Genomic DNA, 16,539 nt, shown 5'->3' with positions numbered 1-16,539 from the left:
CACATAACCAAACCTAGTGATATTCTCCACCTTTCTCGGTGACGTTCCTCGTCAGCGTAACCAAATGCACCCATAATCACCTAAGTGACGTGACGCAGAACCCGAAAATCAACACACATCGACTTACAACACAGCACGTCACAATTCGGAATATTAAACCTTACTTTAAAAGAAAACAACAACACTGTACAATTTGTAAAGTACTTTTATTTCACAATAAACGCTCAGAGAACATCCGACTATTGCCATATTCAATCAAATTGCAAATTTGTTTCTTCGCTCGCGATCCAAAATGTTTATCGGTAGTCATGCGTTGTTCTTTTTGCGTACACAAGGTGTTCGTTTTCGGTAAAAGAAGCGCTTGGGTAGCACAGTGAAATCCATGGCTTCTGCATCAACTTGGGCTAGACCACCGTAAAGGATGTTATGTTACTCCTAATCGCTAGTACAGCATAAGGGCATATGGGCCCTGGGCGATCGTTCCAAAAAAGAGTCACTGTGATCCAGGTGTTCACAACTATGTTCAGCTGCCGATTGAAAAACCCGGCAGTTGGTATCTGGAATCTATGACAATCGCAGAATGGCAGAATGTATCTGTTTCGAAAACATAACAGAAAATGTGTCTCACCACCCGAACTTTATTACAATTTATCTTTTGACTTATTAATTTGGCATAGAGTTTAAACTAACGATTAGCACAGACATCAAACAATCTCAAAGAGAAAACAACGTGGAAAATGACACACAATTCGAGATGGTCATACAGACATTTTAATATTAGCGTTGAACCTGGATGAACCGAGTGGCGGTCTACATGCACCTCTATGCTGGACTCCCCATAACCACGTTAAAAAGACAACTACACACAAAGATTGTACTTGCGTTTCATTGCAATAAGCCACACAGAACAGACAAATAGAATGTAACCCAAAAATAATCTTCAGATAATAAGTTAATGCTCGTTCCGGTATACAATCGTCAAAAATCAAACTTACATTATATTCACCATTTCCATTCTCTTGGCGTAACTCAGACCGTAACGCTCACTGCGTTCGCACTAACGATTCTTCATAAACTGAAGATACATGTTCCTTGCCCACTTTTGGAATGCATAACCTTATCATATCTTCATTATTACAAACCTCCTTTGATTGAATTCCTTTCGGAATGGTCCCTTTCTCTCAAGGTCAAAAAACAATTGAACCTTATACTGTGTGTCCGATGCGTGGGCTTCCTTAGCTCGCAACAAAAAATTCAAAGCTGGTGACCTTCACTCAGAATCAAAATACATTCTTACTTTGGAACAACTTGCCTCACCGCATCCATGAGAACTGTTATTCTCATCCATGTCCATCAGGCACTGCAGGTGGCTGCCTGAGGTACCAGGCTCTAGGGGGCGCCAGTCTGACTCCATTATTATTTTAATTACATTTTAACACATACACATTAGCCCTTTATTTGCCGCGCTCTGGGTGTACCACCAGCACATCAATTTATAAACATCAAGCGTTTTAATTAAGAGTGTAAAATAACCATAAATTGCTTCTATTTAATATTAATAAATATTGGGCAACCAATATAAACAATATACAGGAACGGGCATTCGGAATGTAGTATTATTCGGTAACACCACAAGGTAAGGTTGGGGTTGCAGACTGCAGAAGCAACAATCTATATTTACAAGTCCACAATTCCATGATTATACATCTCCATTCCTTGAATGCCAAAATGCAATCTCTTTTGCCTGAACTTTAGGCACATATTGTGGAACAGCTCCAAATGTACTGTGTGACTTTCACAACAAAAAAAACACTTCCTTTTTGCTTCTTGCAGCCATATCCCATCCCATCCTCATCACCCCTCACCTCCCCAGAGATTATTTGATAAGTTTGACAAGTGCAATGTTGTGTTTTTTAATATGTTTTTACTGTGATGTCCGCGGACACCAAACACGGATCCAAGATGGCGGGCACATCGGAACAATCTGACACACTTCACGCTCTTCACCATCCAATCAGCGAACATGTCACATGTCCACGGACATGACGCGAGCCGATTAGCCAATCGCTTTCCTGTCCGCGGAGCGAACAGGGAAATGTGTCGGCGGAGCGGACATAGATATCACTAATTTTTTCAGACCTACTTTTTGATCATTTTAAAAATAAACTACTGGACGGATTTTCACCAAATTTACAAAAACACGTTTTCGGGACCAAGCCGCTGTTCCTGCCGCAAATTTGGTGAAAATCCGTCCAGCGGTTTGGGCTGTAGACATGCGCAAAGTGTTTTCCCCATTCAGTCTATGGGAAAAAATAAATGTTGGGACCCCCCCTATAACTTTGCCCCCCCTGGACCAAACCACACCAAACTCTGCAAACCTATTCAGAGTGGGCCATATACTTTTTCTGCAAAGTTTGGTGAGGATCCATCCAGGGAGAGCTAAGTTATAAGCCACCCAAAAAGTGCTCTTCCTATGGGATTAGCAACTTAACCATAACTACACAGCCACTACTTTTTTCCCATAGACTGCATAGACATCTAAAGCCCAAACTGGTGGACGGATTTTCACCAAATTTGCGGCAGGAGCAGCGGCTTGGTCCCAAAAGCGTGCTTTTGTAAATTTGGTGAAAATCCATCCAGTAGTTCCTTTTTAAAACGGTCAAAAAGTAGGTCACAAAAAATTAGTCATATCTGTCCGCTCCGTGGACACACTTCCCTGTTTGCTCCGCGGACAGGGCACCGATTGGCTAATCGGCTCGAGTCATGTCCGCAGACATGTGGCGTGTTCGCTGATTGGATGGTAAAGAGCGTGAAGTGCGTCAGATTGTTCCGATGCACCCACCATCTTGGATCCACCGACAGCGCGGCGGCGAATAGAGGCGAAATGCAGTTTTGGGCAGTGTTTTGGTGTGCAAGAGTGCTTGGGGAGGTTTGAGAAGTAAGAGATGGGTCAATACTATATTTGTTTAGGTGGCAGGTGCCCCTGATGTATATGCCATGCCCGCGCTGTCCGGGATGTCCGTAATTAGTCAAAATGAGGGGTGTCCTAAGGACACTATTCCCGTCCGTGCTGTCCGCAGGCAAGTTGAAACTGTTCTAAGGACACGCGCGGTGTCCGCAGACATAGAAATTGCCCATATGGCACAGTTAAAATGTTTGATTCTATGGGTGTGATATGCTGCGGTGGTTGTGGCCAGGGCCTAGAGTCTTGGGCGCATGGCCGAAGATCGAAGTTATATGCACCGAAGTTATAAGCCACCATAGGTGGCTTATAACTTCGCTCTCCCTGGATGAATCCTCACCAAACTTTGTAAAAAGTGTGATATGGGTGGGCCCATATAGACAGTTAAAATCTTTGATTCTATGGGTGTGATCTATGGGTGTGATATGCTGCGGTGGTTGTGGCCAGGGCCTAGAGTCTTGGGTGCATGCACCCAAGACTCTAGGCCCTGGCTACAAACACCGCAGCATATCACACCCATAGATCACACCCATAGAATCAAATATCTATCAAATATTTGCAAATCTACAGTTTGTGTACTGTTTGATTTGTATAGTTTGCATGTGAAGTTTTGGCTATGTCATACCGTTAAGATTGTAGAGTTTGGTAACAAGCACTGCAGTATAACATATCCATGGAAGTAAACATTTTGTATTGTGGTGTTTGGTTAGATGTTGGCTTCAATGGTTCTGTTATACGGCAGTATTTATGAGTTCTATTACAATATAATTACTGTTTGATTTTTTGAGATTTGATATATTTTTTCATGAGTTGGGTAACTGGAGCACATATTCTTTTTCAATTTATGTGATAAAAGAAAAGATCATGTTAGTGTAGGTCTTTTATAAAGACTTATTACATTGCAAAATAGACATTTCAGCTTTTTTTCGACCCTCATATTTATTAGTTTACAAACCAGTGTACTATGCAATTTGCTCAGTTTGTGTGTTTGTTTTTTAAATCATTGGGTCTGTGGGAAAATAATCCATGTTAGATTAAAAAAATGTTAAAGTCTATTTGTTTGTTTGTTTTCAGTGTTCACTTGTTGTTTGTGGCTAATGTTGGATTGTTGCAGATTTTAGGAGCAGTTAGATACCTGTTGGCATATTCTGTCTATTTTTGTTATAATTTAGTGGTATTGATTTATCTGTTTGGTTGTTGCAAAATATTGGGGCAGTTAGATACCTGTTGGCATATTCTAACTGTTTATTTCTTGTTATAATTTAGTGGTATTCATTTATCTGGTTGGTTGTTATAGAATCTTGGGGCAGTTAGATACCTGTTGGCGTATTCTAACAGTTTATAGTTTTTTAATTGACGTTTTGTTAGTTATAACATTTTTGTTTTAAGAAGATTAAATAAGCGTTTGTAAGATTTGCTGGTAATCTCTGCTTTAGAGTAATGGTACTATCATTACATTCAAACCATCCATATTTCTTTATATATGCCGTGTAGTGACCTGCATTGGTTGTGGCTCCTGAGTGGTAGATTATACCTATTGTTGAGAAGGTTTTCTTACCAAGTGATACTTGACCATGTGTGAATCCAGTCAGCTTGCATTTGTTTTTGGTACCATCTGCATTGTAACGTAGAAGCATTAGTATTACATATTTACTATGTGCTTGTATTATTAAGGTGGAGCAATTATCTGAATTGCAGGTAGTACATAATCTACCATGGTTTGCATTTTGCACAAGTTTCTGAAATGGAACGGATTCACAATTGGGTATGGATACATACATGTAACGCTCATTAGGGATTTGTTCCTGTGCCACATTGTTGCAGAGAGTGCATGTATGTTTCCACATGTATGAAATCTGGAAGATTTCATTTATAGGTATGTTTTTGTTTTCCAGTACTTGTAGTAAGTACATTAGAATTTCTTGTGGATCTTCTTGTGAGTTTATAGTGAATTTCACCATTCCAGCACAGTAGTCCAATTCTTGTCTTATTCCATGAATACTATCAGCCCGATTCATGGAATTAATGTGCTCTGAAAATTCCTGCGCAAGCGTGCGAATCGCAGTGCAAGTGCGAAAATTGCAGCAAAACCCACGCATATCGATTCATGGAAGTCCATGTGCGAGTAAAATGTGGGATGTGCGCTGAAAATCTGCGTGGCGCACGCCGGCACACAGGTCTTCTAATGGCGTGCGCTACGGCCACAGCGAAAGCGCACATAGCGTGGCGCACATAACAAAAGTAGGCGTAACACGGGGCGTGATACGCGGAATGGGGAACAACGCGTGAAAATGTGGGTGTCATGGGGGAAGTACAGAAGGCAAGTGCGCAGACACCCACACGCTCGCCTACAACACGTATTCACGGAATCGAATAGGGCAAAGCAGCGCACCGGCGAAGACGCGCACAGGCCTAAACATGTACGCCACACAAAGGCAGGCCGTAGCGTCCCTGCGCATGAAAAAAATGTGCGCCAAAATGTGCGCTAACAAAAAGCATGTATATACAGCTCTAATGATTGTCCCATACTGTGGCCCTCTAGGACAAATGACGTGCAAAGGGGTACGCGACAAACACGAACACCCGCTGTGTCAAAAATAGCATGTGCGTGTATTTCGGGGGTGCGTGGGAAGTTTCACACGCGATTGGTCTTGGGAGAGCGGGGTGCGTGTAAATCTGGGGTTGCGGGAAGTTTCACACGTGATAGGCCCTGTGCGAGTGGGGTGCGTGTATTCCTGGGGTTCGCGTGAAGTTTCACAAGCGATTGGCTTGGGTATGTGTAAATCTGGGGTGCGCAGGAAGTTTCACACGCGACAGGCCCTGTGCGAGTAGGGTACATGTATATCTGGGGTGCAGGGGAGTCTTACACATGAATTGGCAGTGTGGGTCCTCCCAGGTGTTCCCTCTACACCCTCCACGGCCCCTGCAAGCAGCCCACACCACAGGGGAGTACCCTGCACCCCTGGTCATGTCCCGCAGGCAGCCCATCCACCATGGGCATGCCCCCCAGCCAAGCCACATGTCACCTTGCACTACTGATCACCAACGCATGACCCCCTCCACTCCCACCCCCCAGCAGTGCAGTGCACTGCCAGCAGGCCCCCATTCATGTCCCACTCATGTCCCCTTGCACCCCCACCCCCCAGCAATGCAGGGCACCTGCCAGCAGGCCCCCACTCATGTCCCACTCATGTCCCCTTGCACCCCCAACCTCCAGCACTGAGGGGCACCTGCCAACAGGCCCCCACTAATGTCCCACTCATGTCCCCTTGCACCCCCACCCCCCAGCAGTGCAGGGCACCTGCCAGCAGGCCCCCACTCATGTCCCATTGCGCCCCCACCCCCCAGCAGTGCAGGGCACCTGCCAACAGGCCCCCACTCATGTCCCCTTGCACCCCCAACCCCCAGCAATGAAGGGCACCTGCCGGCAGGCCCCCACTCATGTCCCATTGCACCCCCACCCCCCAGCACTGAGGGGCATCTGCCAGCAGGCCCCACTCATGTCCCCTTGCATCCCCACCCCCCAGCAGTGCAGGGCACCTGCCAGCAGGCCCCCACTCATATCCCCTTGCACCCCCACCCCCAGCAGTGCAGGGCACCTGCCAACAGGCCCCTACTCATATCCCCTTGCACCCCCACCCCCAGCAGTGCAGGGCACCTGCCAACAGGCCCCCACTCATGCCCCACTCATGTCCCCTTGCACCCCCACCCCCAGCAGTGCAGGGCACCAGCCAGCAGGCCCTCAATCATGTCCCACTCATTTCCCCTTGCACCCCCACCCCCAGCAGTGCAGGGCACCTGCCAGCAGTCCCAAACTCATCTCCCCTTGCACACCCACACCCCAGCAGTGCAGGGCACCTGCCAGCAGGCCCCCACGCATGTCCCACTCATGTCCCACTCATGTCTCCTTGCACCCCCACACCCCAGCAATGAGGGGCACCTGCCAGCAGGCCCCCACTCATGTCCCCTTGCACCCCCAGCAGTGCAGGGCACCTGCCAACAGGCCCCCACTCATGTCCCCTTGCACCCCCACCCCCCAGCAGTACAGGGCACCTGCCAGCAGGCCCCTACTCATGTCCCCTTGCACCCCCACCCCCTAGCACTGAGGGGCACCTGCCAGCAGGCACCCACTCATGCCCCCTTGCACCCCACCCCCCAGCAGTGCAGGGTACCTGCCAACAGGCCCCCACTCATGTCCCCTTGCACCCCCACCCCCCAGCACTGAGGGGCACCTGCCAGCAGGCCCCCACTCATGTCCCCTTGCACCCCCACCCCCACCCCCCTGCACCGAGGGGCACCTGCCAGCAGGCCCCCACTCATGTCCCCTTGCACCCCCACCCCCAGCAGTGCAGGGCACCTGCCAACAGGCCCCCACTCATGTCCCACTCATGTCCCCTAGCGCCCCCATGCCCCAGCACTGAGGGGCACCTGCCAGCAGGCATCCACTCATGTCCTCTTGCACCCCCACCCCACCCCCAGCACTGCAGGGCACCTGCCAGCAGGCCCCCACTCATGTCCCCTTGCACCCCCACCCCCCAGCACTGAGGGGCACCTGCCAGCAAGCCCCCACTCATGTCCCCTTGCACCCCCAGCCCCCAGCAGTGCAGGGCACCTGCCAGCAGGCCCCCACTCATTTCCCCTGCACCCCCACCCCCCAGCAGTGAGGGGCACCTGCCAGCAGGCCCCCACTCATGTCCCACTCATGTCTCCTTGCACCCCCACCCCCCAGCAGTGCAGGGCACCTGCCAGCAGGCCCCCACTCATGTCCCCTTGCACCCCCACCCCCCAGCAGTGCATGGCACCTGCCAACAGGCCCCCACTCATGTCCCATTGCACCCCACCCCCCAGCACTGAAGGGCACCTGCCAGCAGGCCCGCACTCATGTCCCCTTGCACCCCCACCCCCAGCAGTGCAGGGCACCTGCCAGCAGGACCCCACTCATGTCCCCTTGCACCCCCACCCCCAGCAGTGCAGGGCACCTGCCAACAGACCCCCACTCATGTCCCATTGCACCCCCACCACCAGCACTGAGGGGCACCTGCCAGCAGGCCCCCACTCATGTCCCACTCATGTCCCCTTGCACCCCCACCCCCCAGCAGTGCAGGGCACCTGCCAGCAGGCCCCCACTCATGTCCCCTTGCGCCCCCACCCCCCAGCAGTGCAGGGCACCTGCCAACAGGCCCCCACTCATGTCCCACTCATGTCCCCTTGCACCCCCACCCCCCAGCAGTGCAGGGCACCTGCCAGCAGGCCCTCACTTGTTAAGCGGAAACATGTGCAGTTCCCTCTGGGACCACTGCAAATGATTTAGGCCTACAGGTGTTTGGCAGTAAACCCACTTGGTAGCAGTCTATACCACACAGATTCACTTGGTAGCTGTGGCTGAGCAGTCAGACTTCCCTCAAGAAGAGTTAGGCAGTATGTGGAGTATACAAAATAGGGCAATTTACACAGTAGAACAAGCAGACACAGAACAGAGCTTGGGTGTAAAGATATGTAGTTATTTATTTATAAAAACACATCTATGAAAAACACACTGGCACTAATACGACAAACAACTTCAATTACAATTACTATAAGTATCTCGCTCTTCTAACAAGATTTCGACAAGTCTAGGTTCAACGGCACCACTTATTTGCAGACAGAGGTGAATGCTTTAACCTAGATGGAACTTTAATATTCGTTAGAACGGGAGAGAAAAGGCAGGGTATGAAACCAACTCGGTACCAACTCTTTTACGAAGCAAATGCAAGGCAAGCAAGGCAGGGTCTACTGTGGATCACAAAGTTCAGAGGCCAGGCCCTCTCAGAGAGAGGCAAGGCGATATGTCCCAAACAAAAGTATCACAGTGGAAATGCACTTCGAGTCTTTGTAGCAAATTGTCACAGAAAGGTTGGACCAGTTTAGAACAAAAAGTTAAGAAGGTCTGGAGGCGACCCGATGGAAAGGTAATGATTAAGACACCTCACGCTAACCGTCACTAGGGAAGCCAGGCGGACACGGTGTGATGCTGGAAAGGCATTGGAGGGACAGGGCCTCCCTGTCCCTGTCCTGTAGTCCTTTTTCATATTGTGTTCTGTGTTGTTTTCTGCCCAGGAGTCCATGTGGGACTCCTGGCAGTGCAGCTCTACCTAGTTTTGGTTTGGTGTACAGACCCATGGGATACCCTTATGGCATCCATGGGTGGGGGTACAACCCTGTACCCCTAGTGTATGTTTTTGGGCACCTGTGGGTGGCCCACAGAGCAGGGTATAGGCTGGTGGCAGCACTATGCTGAATGTGACAGGTGCTCTGAGTGTCCTCCATTTTGGGATACCCAGGCCATGCCATTGGGATCAGTTGATTCCTGATAGGAAACAAGATGGCCCCTGTGGCCTCTTGCTTTCTATTGCCTGTTACCTTGTTTTCCCAAAGTCCTGGGAAGCCCTGACTCTGTCCCTTCCCCCTGACTGGCTGTTGGGTGGAAATTCCATATATGGTGTTGTTGTGAAGGCCCAGCTAGACTGACTGGAGCCTTCCCAGTGACTGTATGTTGTGGGTACCTCCTGTGGGTGGGACCTGGGTGAATGGAGTGTGTGACCAATATACACTCCTTGTTGTGGTTGTCTGGTTTCTGGCATGAGAGACAAAGACTGAGATAGCCCTGCCCGTAACTGGCCTGAATGCAGTGTGTAGTGTTGAATGGCTGGGTACTTGTCCCAATCCACATTCCTTGTTGTGAGTGTCTGAAAGGGAGGTGTGTGGCCTGAATGCACTGTGTGCCTGATTGGCTGACTGACTGCATGAATGCCCTTCTGTATGATTGGCTGCTGAGTGTGTGCCAGCAGTGTGGATGAGAGACAGAATAGTATATCTGGGGACCTCTCACCACTGGTAATTGTTCAGAAGCGTTCTGGAGCTGAGTCTCCACTCTAGAGTAACTGGAACTGCTGATCCTTGACGTCCAGCTGGAAGAAGAAGACTTGCTGTTGCATTTGCTTCGACCGATCCGAAGGCTGCCGGAATCGTCGAAGACTGACCCGAGAGAGGACCTGGTAAGGCGCCCTCTTCCCGTGCTCCGAGGGACCATCGAGCACCGCTCCATCTTCGCCAAAGCGCCCTGGAAGACAGACCCTCGAAAGGCTGCCGACCCGAGACGGGACCGCCGAGGAGATCGAAGTGAAGCACCCGGACATCGCCGCCGTCGAAGTCCATTGCCGTCGACCAGGGTTCGCAGGTTTGTGTAACCGCTGGAGGCCCGTCGAAGTTGTGTTGCCCAGCCGTGGGAACCACTTGACGCCGTGCCGCCGACGACCGGAGCCGTCCGCTCCTTGCCTAAGAACATTTGAATCGAAGGACTCCCTCGTCCGCACCGTCGACCGCTTTATCCTGCTGGAGAAAGTCGAGGACAACCAACGCGCCGAGGAGAAACCTACCGGTGGGTTTCCCGCCACCCGAAGACCACAAAGACTCGAACGACTCGACGCCCTTGCTGGGCCTCCGTCTCCACAATCTTTGCGGTCCAGAACTATTGTCACCGAGGTGCCCCGCACGCCTCTGCCTTGCAGGACGCCGACGCTGACGAGCACCGCTCGGACGAAGCTGCCGCCTCATCGACGTCGTTCTACCCCTGTTTGTCGACGGACGTTCGACGCCCCGTGTCTCCCGCTTGAAAGGGAAGGCATTCAAGAAGGGCCGTCGATTCCCCGCCGCCGAACGCCAAGTTCCTCGACGCTTCTCGACGATCCGTGACTCCCGCTTGAAAGGGGGTCGCTCAAGAAGGATCTGTCGACGCCTCTTCGAAGAACTCGACTCCACCAGGTACATTGGGGGGGGTAAAAACATTATAGGAGGGAATAAGACTTGCAGAACAATATATGGACTGGGCTTGTGCTATATCTTTATTTTACAGGTTGCCCAGGTGGGGGGATCTCCACACAGAACTGTGTCTAGTGGTAGGGGCCAGTATTCTGCCTATTGCTCAACCATCTTATTTTCTCTCCTCTCTCTATTGCTGGTTTCACTCTATTGATCTGTGTGACATTGTTACAGTATTGTTGATGCACTTTAATGAGATCTAATACAAAGGGTGGTACCACTTTAGAATTGTATATATTTGCCATTGTTGATTTTCCTAAGTACAAAGTGAGTTATTATGATAAGTGTACATAACCTTGAATATTGATTATATAAAGACTGTGTTCTAACCAATACAGTGTGTGGACATTCCTTTGTGGGGGCTTGGGGACTACACTGTACTTAAGAACCAGCCTGCATCACCTCCTGAGAAGCTAGGCCTTGATTGGTCGTCCATTGCTACCGTAATAGAGAATCTTGGCTGGGGTCTTCTGTGCCTCTCTTCTACCTTATAGAGAGCAGAAGTACAGACACCCCCTACCGGTCCTTTACACACGGTACCTAGAATGTGGAGAGACAGCTCCGGCGGGGGCAGTTGTTCCTGGTGGTGGATGCAAGTCGGGGCTTTGCCAAGAGATGAGATGCTCTCGTCGTCGAAGGAAAGTTGAAGATTGTTGCACCACCAGGGAAGAGACCAGCCGCAGAGTGCTCCGTCACAAGGCACCACCTTTTGGTCGCTGTACGGGCTAGTGGCTATCCGGTTGCCGGGGTGCTCAGCACGGGCAATTCGACCACTATGCCCTGGAAGCGAAGAAAAAGCAAAGGGACTGGTTGTTCCCACCAGTCAGGGGAAGAAGACTCTCCAGCCGGGAGATCTCCTCTGTCGTTGGGAAGTGGTGAGTCGGTTCAGCAGGGCTCCACCAGGGGTGTCGTCGTTGCAGGTCGGCTCAGCTTTACCCTCGTCGGATTCTTGGGTCCTGTGGCGACTTCTGAAGATCCAGTCCCAAAAGCCCTGCTTTTATGCAGAAAACCCCCATTCATTCAGCCTAGCTGTCAATCGAAACACGCTAAGTGGTGAGCGGGGTGGCTCACCACTTGGGCTAATCACACCAGAGTGCGACTTGAGTTGGCAAGGCAACTCAGTCCAGGGTGCCTAAACCCCCTCCCACATCCCCTGTGGTACCCAGACTTAATGGCACCACCCTGGAGGGCTTCTGTGTAGAAGCCCGCCAAAAGTGAAACAAAGGGCTCAACCTTTGGTTCGGAGTTACAGAGGTGAACACAGACGCCATTTTAAAAACCGAGTTCTGGCAGAAAATACCGACCGGTAGATTTATTTAAGACAAATAAACCAGCGGTATGTTAGAGACTAACGGGAAAAAGTATTAGCCTCCAACAATGGGAAGAATCCCATAGAGTTATATTCGGGGTTGAATATAACAAGTACTTTCCACTGCCACCAGCCAAAACTCGACGAGGTGGGACAGGACAGTGCCCCCTTGAATAACAGACCCAGGGGTAATCGAATTACTCCTACTAGTACGTCCACAATAGGATGGTTTGTACTAGTTCTGTTAGTAAATTTAGGTCTAATAAAGCCAATGGTGACTTTACATGCCCTGGGAGACAGTAGTCAGTCCCAGGGTATGGAGCCTATGGTGGGGATCCTCTAGGACACCCCAGTGTTACGGCACGGAGGGTGCGGTGTAACACACATAGTAAAACACATGAGACCCTATGGAGTAAAAGACCCCATAGCCCATAGAACACATTGACATTCACAGGAATCAACCACATTCATGTCCAAGAGTGGGAGAAAAGAATCTCACTCTTGGCAGGATGGACAAAAACAAACTCCAGAAATCCAGCAAAGCTGCTGGGGGACTCACTAGGTTAGGAAATTCAGCCTAAACGGAGAATTCTCCCCAACGCCACTCATGTCCCCTTACACCTCCACCCCACAGCACTGAGGGGCACCTGCCAGCAGGCCCCCACTCATGTCCCCTTGCACCCTTACCCCCCAGCACTGAGGAGCACCTGCCAGCAGGCACCCACTCATGTCCCCTTGCACCCCCACCCCCCAGCACTGAGGGGCACCTGCCAGCAGGCCCCCACTCATGTCCCCTTGCACCCCCACCCCCAGCACTGAGGGGCACCTGCCAGCAGGCCCCCACTCACATCCCACTCATGTCCCCTTGCACCCCCACCCCCCAGCACTGAGGGGCACCTGCCAACAGGCCCACACTCATGTCCCACTCATGTCCCCTTGCACCCCACCCCCCAGCAGTGCTGGGCACCTGTCAGCAGGCCCCCACTCATGTCCCCTTGCACCCCCACCCCCCAGCAGTGCAGGGCACCTGCCAGCAGGCCCCCACTCATGTCCCATTGCACCCCCACCCCCCAGCAGTGCAGGGCACCTGCCAACAGGCCCCCACTCATGTCCCCTTGCACCCCCACCCCCCAGCATTGCAGGGCACCTGCCAGCAGGCACCCACTCATGTCCCCTTGCACCCCCACCCCCCAGCAGTGCAGGGCACCTGCCAACAGGCCCCCACTCATGTCCCCTTGCACCCCCACCACTGAGGGGCACCTGCCAGCAGGCCCCCACTCATGTCCCCTTGCACCCCCGCCCCCCAGCACTGAGGGGCACCTGCCAGCAGGCCCCCACTCATGTCCCCTTGCACCCCCACCCCCCAGCAGTGCAGGGCACCTGCCAACAGGCCCCCACTCATGTCCCACTCATGTCCCCTTGCATCCCCACCCCCCAGCATTGAGGGGCTCCTGTCAGCAGGCCCCCACTCATGTCCCCTTGCACCCCCACCCCCCAGCAGTGCAGGGCACCTGCCAGCAGGCCCCCACTCATGTCCCACTCATGTCCCCTTGCACCCCCACCCCCCAGCAATGAGGGGCACCTGCCAGCAGGCCCCCACTCATGTCCCCTTGCACCCCCACCCCCCAGTAGTGCAGGGCACCTGCCAGCAGGCCCCCACTCATGTCCCCTTGCACCTCCACCCCCCCAGCACTGAGGGGCACCTGCCAGCTGGCCCCCACTCATGTCCCCTTGAACCCCCACCCCCAGCAGTTCTGGGCACCTGCCAGCAGGCCCCCACTCATTTCCCCTTGCACACCCACCCCCCAGCACTGAGGGGCACCTGCCAACAGGCCCCCACTCATGTCCCACTCATGTCCCCTTGCACCCCCACACCCCAGCAGTGCAGGGCACCTGCCAGCAGGCCCCCACTCATGTCCCCTTGCACCCCCACCCCCCAGCAGTGAAATGGCGATCTCATGACACAAACCAAAAGTCAACTATGTACATGAACACATGTCCGCCACACGAAGGCAGGCGGTAGCGTCCCTGCGCTAACAAAAGGCCTGTATATACAGCTCTGATGAATGTCCCATACTGTGGCCCTCTAGGACAAATGATGTGCAAAGCGGTACGCAACAAACACGGACACCCGCTGTGTCAAAAATAGCTTGTATTGCGGGGGTGCGTGGGAAGTTTCACACGCGATTGTGGCTGGGCGAGCGGGGTACGTGTACTTCAGGGGCTCGCGGGAAGTTTTACACGCGATTGTGCCTGGGTGAGCGGGGTACGTGTACTTCAGGGGCTCGCGGGAAGTTTTTCATGCGATTGTGCCTGGGTGAGCGGGGTACGTGTACTTCAGGGGCTCGCAGGAAGTTTTACACGCGATTGTGCCAGGGTGAGCGGGGTACGTGTACTTCAGGGGCTCGCGGGAAGTTTTACACGCGATTGGGCCTGGGCGAGCGGGGTACATGTATTACTGTGGTGGGCGGGGAAGTACAGGAGGCAAATACGCGGAACGCCCACATGCACGCGCCAAAAAAGATGCGCTAATCCGGAAACACGTACGGCAGCAGGAAGCAGGCATACGTGGACCCGCGCAGCATAAAAGTACGCACAAACAACAAGCAAGCTCAGACGCCAGGATGAACAAACCGTTCCTAGCAGCAGTGGTCGTGGGATACCGCAGGAGGAGGAGGAGGATAGTGAGGCCCAGAATTTTCACACCCAGAACCAGCCTTTTTGGCATGCCTGATGACCAGGTGTATGGGAGGTACAGGTTTCCACCTCACATAATACTCAACCTGGTTAGTGAGTGGGAGGATGACCTCACATCACCCACCCTCTGCTCCCAAGCACTCAGCCCCCTGGAGAAGGTCCTCAATGTACTGCACTTTTTGACCACCGGATCATTTCAGCGGACAAGTGCCATAGTGGGGGGGGGGTGTCACAGGCCACGCAGTCACGCTGCCTACACCAGGTCTTGGCCATCATGACTGCACGCCCATCAGTCCGCAGGCACATATACCTGCCCAGAACACCTGCAGAAAGGCAGGCTGCCGTCCAGGATTTCTACGGGGTGGCACAATTCCCCAAAGTCCTAGGTGCCATTGATTGCACCCAGGGCATCAGAGCACATCTATAGAAACCGCAAGCACTATCATTCCATCAACGTCCAGGTAGTATGTGATGCCAAGGGAATCATCACCTCAGTATATGCCAACTATCCAGGGTCCACCCACGACAGTTTCATTTACAGAATGTCAACCCTAAACCAGGACATACAAGCTGGGCGGCATGGCGATACATGGCTGCTCGGTGAGTATAATGTCACAACCCTAGTAATGATACCCATCACCACCTCCCTAGGGGACAGTGCCTACCCTCTGAGCACCCACATGATGACGCCAATTCGGAACCCCACCACGCCACCCGAGGTAAGATACAACACAGCCCATATTGCAACCGGGGGCATAGTGGAGTGCACATTCGGAGTGCTCAAATCACGCTTTTACGCTCCCTTGACCGTTCTGGCGGGCAGCTGTTATACACTCCGCCAGTAGTGTGCAGGATCATAGTGGCAGCATGTGTCCTGCACAACGTTGCAACATGCCGGGGCCTGCCGGTGGACATGGTGGTGCCCCCACATCCCCAACCACATGCACGCCCGCTCCGCATGGGAGGGGAAAGGGCACGGGGTGAGGCAGCCCGAACGCAGCTGGTGGCTAATTACTTCACTTAGAATCACGCCCCTGAGGAGTGGACACAGCCCTGCCACATACCAGCTGACAATCGATGATGACACAAGGGACAGTGAACTGTCACAACCATACCAGCTTGAGATTGGTCACCTGGAAGTGTTACAATGTGTGCATACCTACCTACAGAAACACCACCAATGCTGTGTCATCAAAAGACACATATGCTGCTAAATGCATTACCCCCTTGCAAAATACAACATGAGAACAGTGCCATGTCACCCAACCCCCTCCCCAGCACCACCACCCAACACACCATGGCATGTCATGCTATGTGAGAGCAAACAAAGCAATCCCGAAAACCTGACACAAGTGTCACAAAGTACAGTGTCCCTAATGGAAACTGGCCACAAACAATATGCTCCCAGTAATGTTGGACTAACAACACACATGACCAAATACTTACCAACAATACAATGCAGCTACACAAGCTCAAACATAACTAAAACATGACAGTACTAAGTTAAAGTAGTCGTAGTCTTACAACCTGAATATGCCACCACATCGCCCCTTCCAACTGTAGTCTTGCAGGCTTCAAAACGTGTCTGTGTACTGCATACAACATGAACTCCATCTCCAAAGTAGACGGCCTTGTGAAGACATGAGGAATGAACCTGCAAATTCAGATGGAGACATGGAAGCAGAAGCATACAGAATTCCAACATGCAGTGTAC

Source organism: Ambystoma mexicanum, chromosome 9 (assembly GCF_040938575.1).
Source record: "Ambystoma mexicanum isolate Mex_15411 chromosome 9, UKY_AmexF1_1, whole genome shotgun sequence".
NCBI lineage: Eukaryota > Metazoa > Chordata > Amphibia > Caudata > Ambystomatidae > Ambystoma > Ambystoma mexicanum.
Note: the sequence above shows the minus strand (reverse complement) of the source record.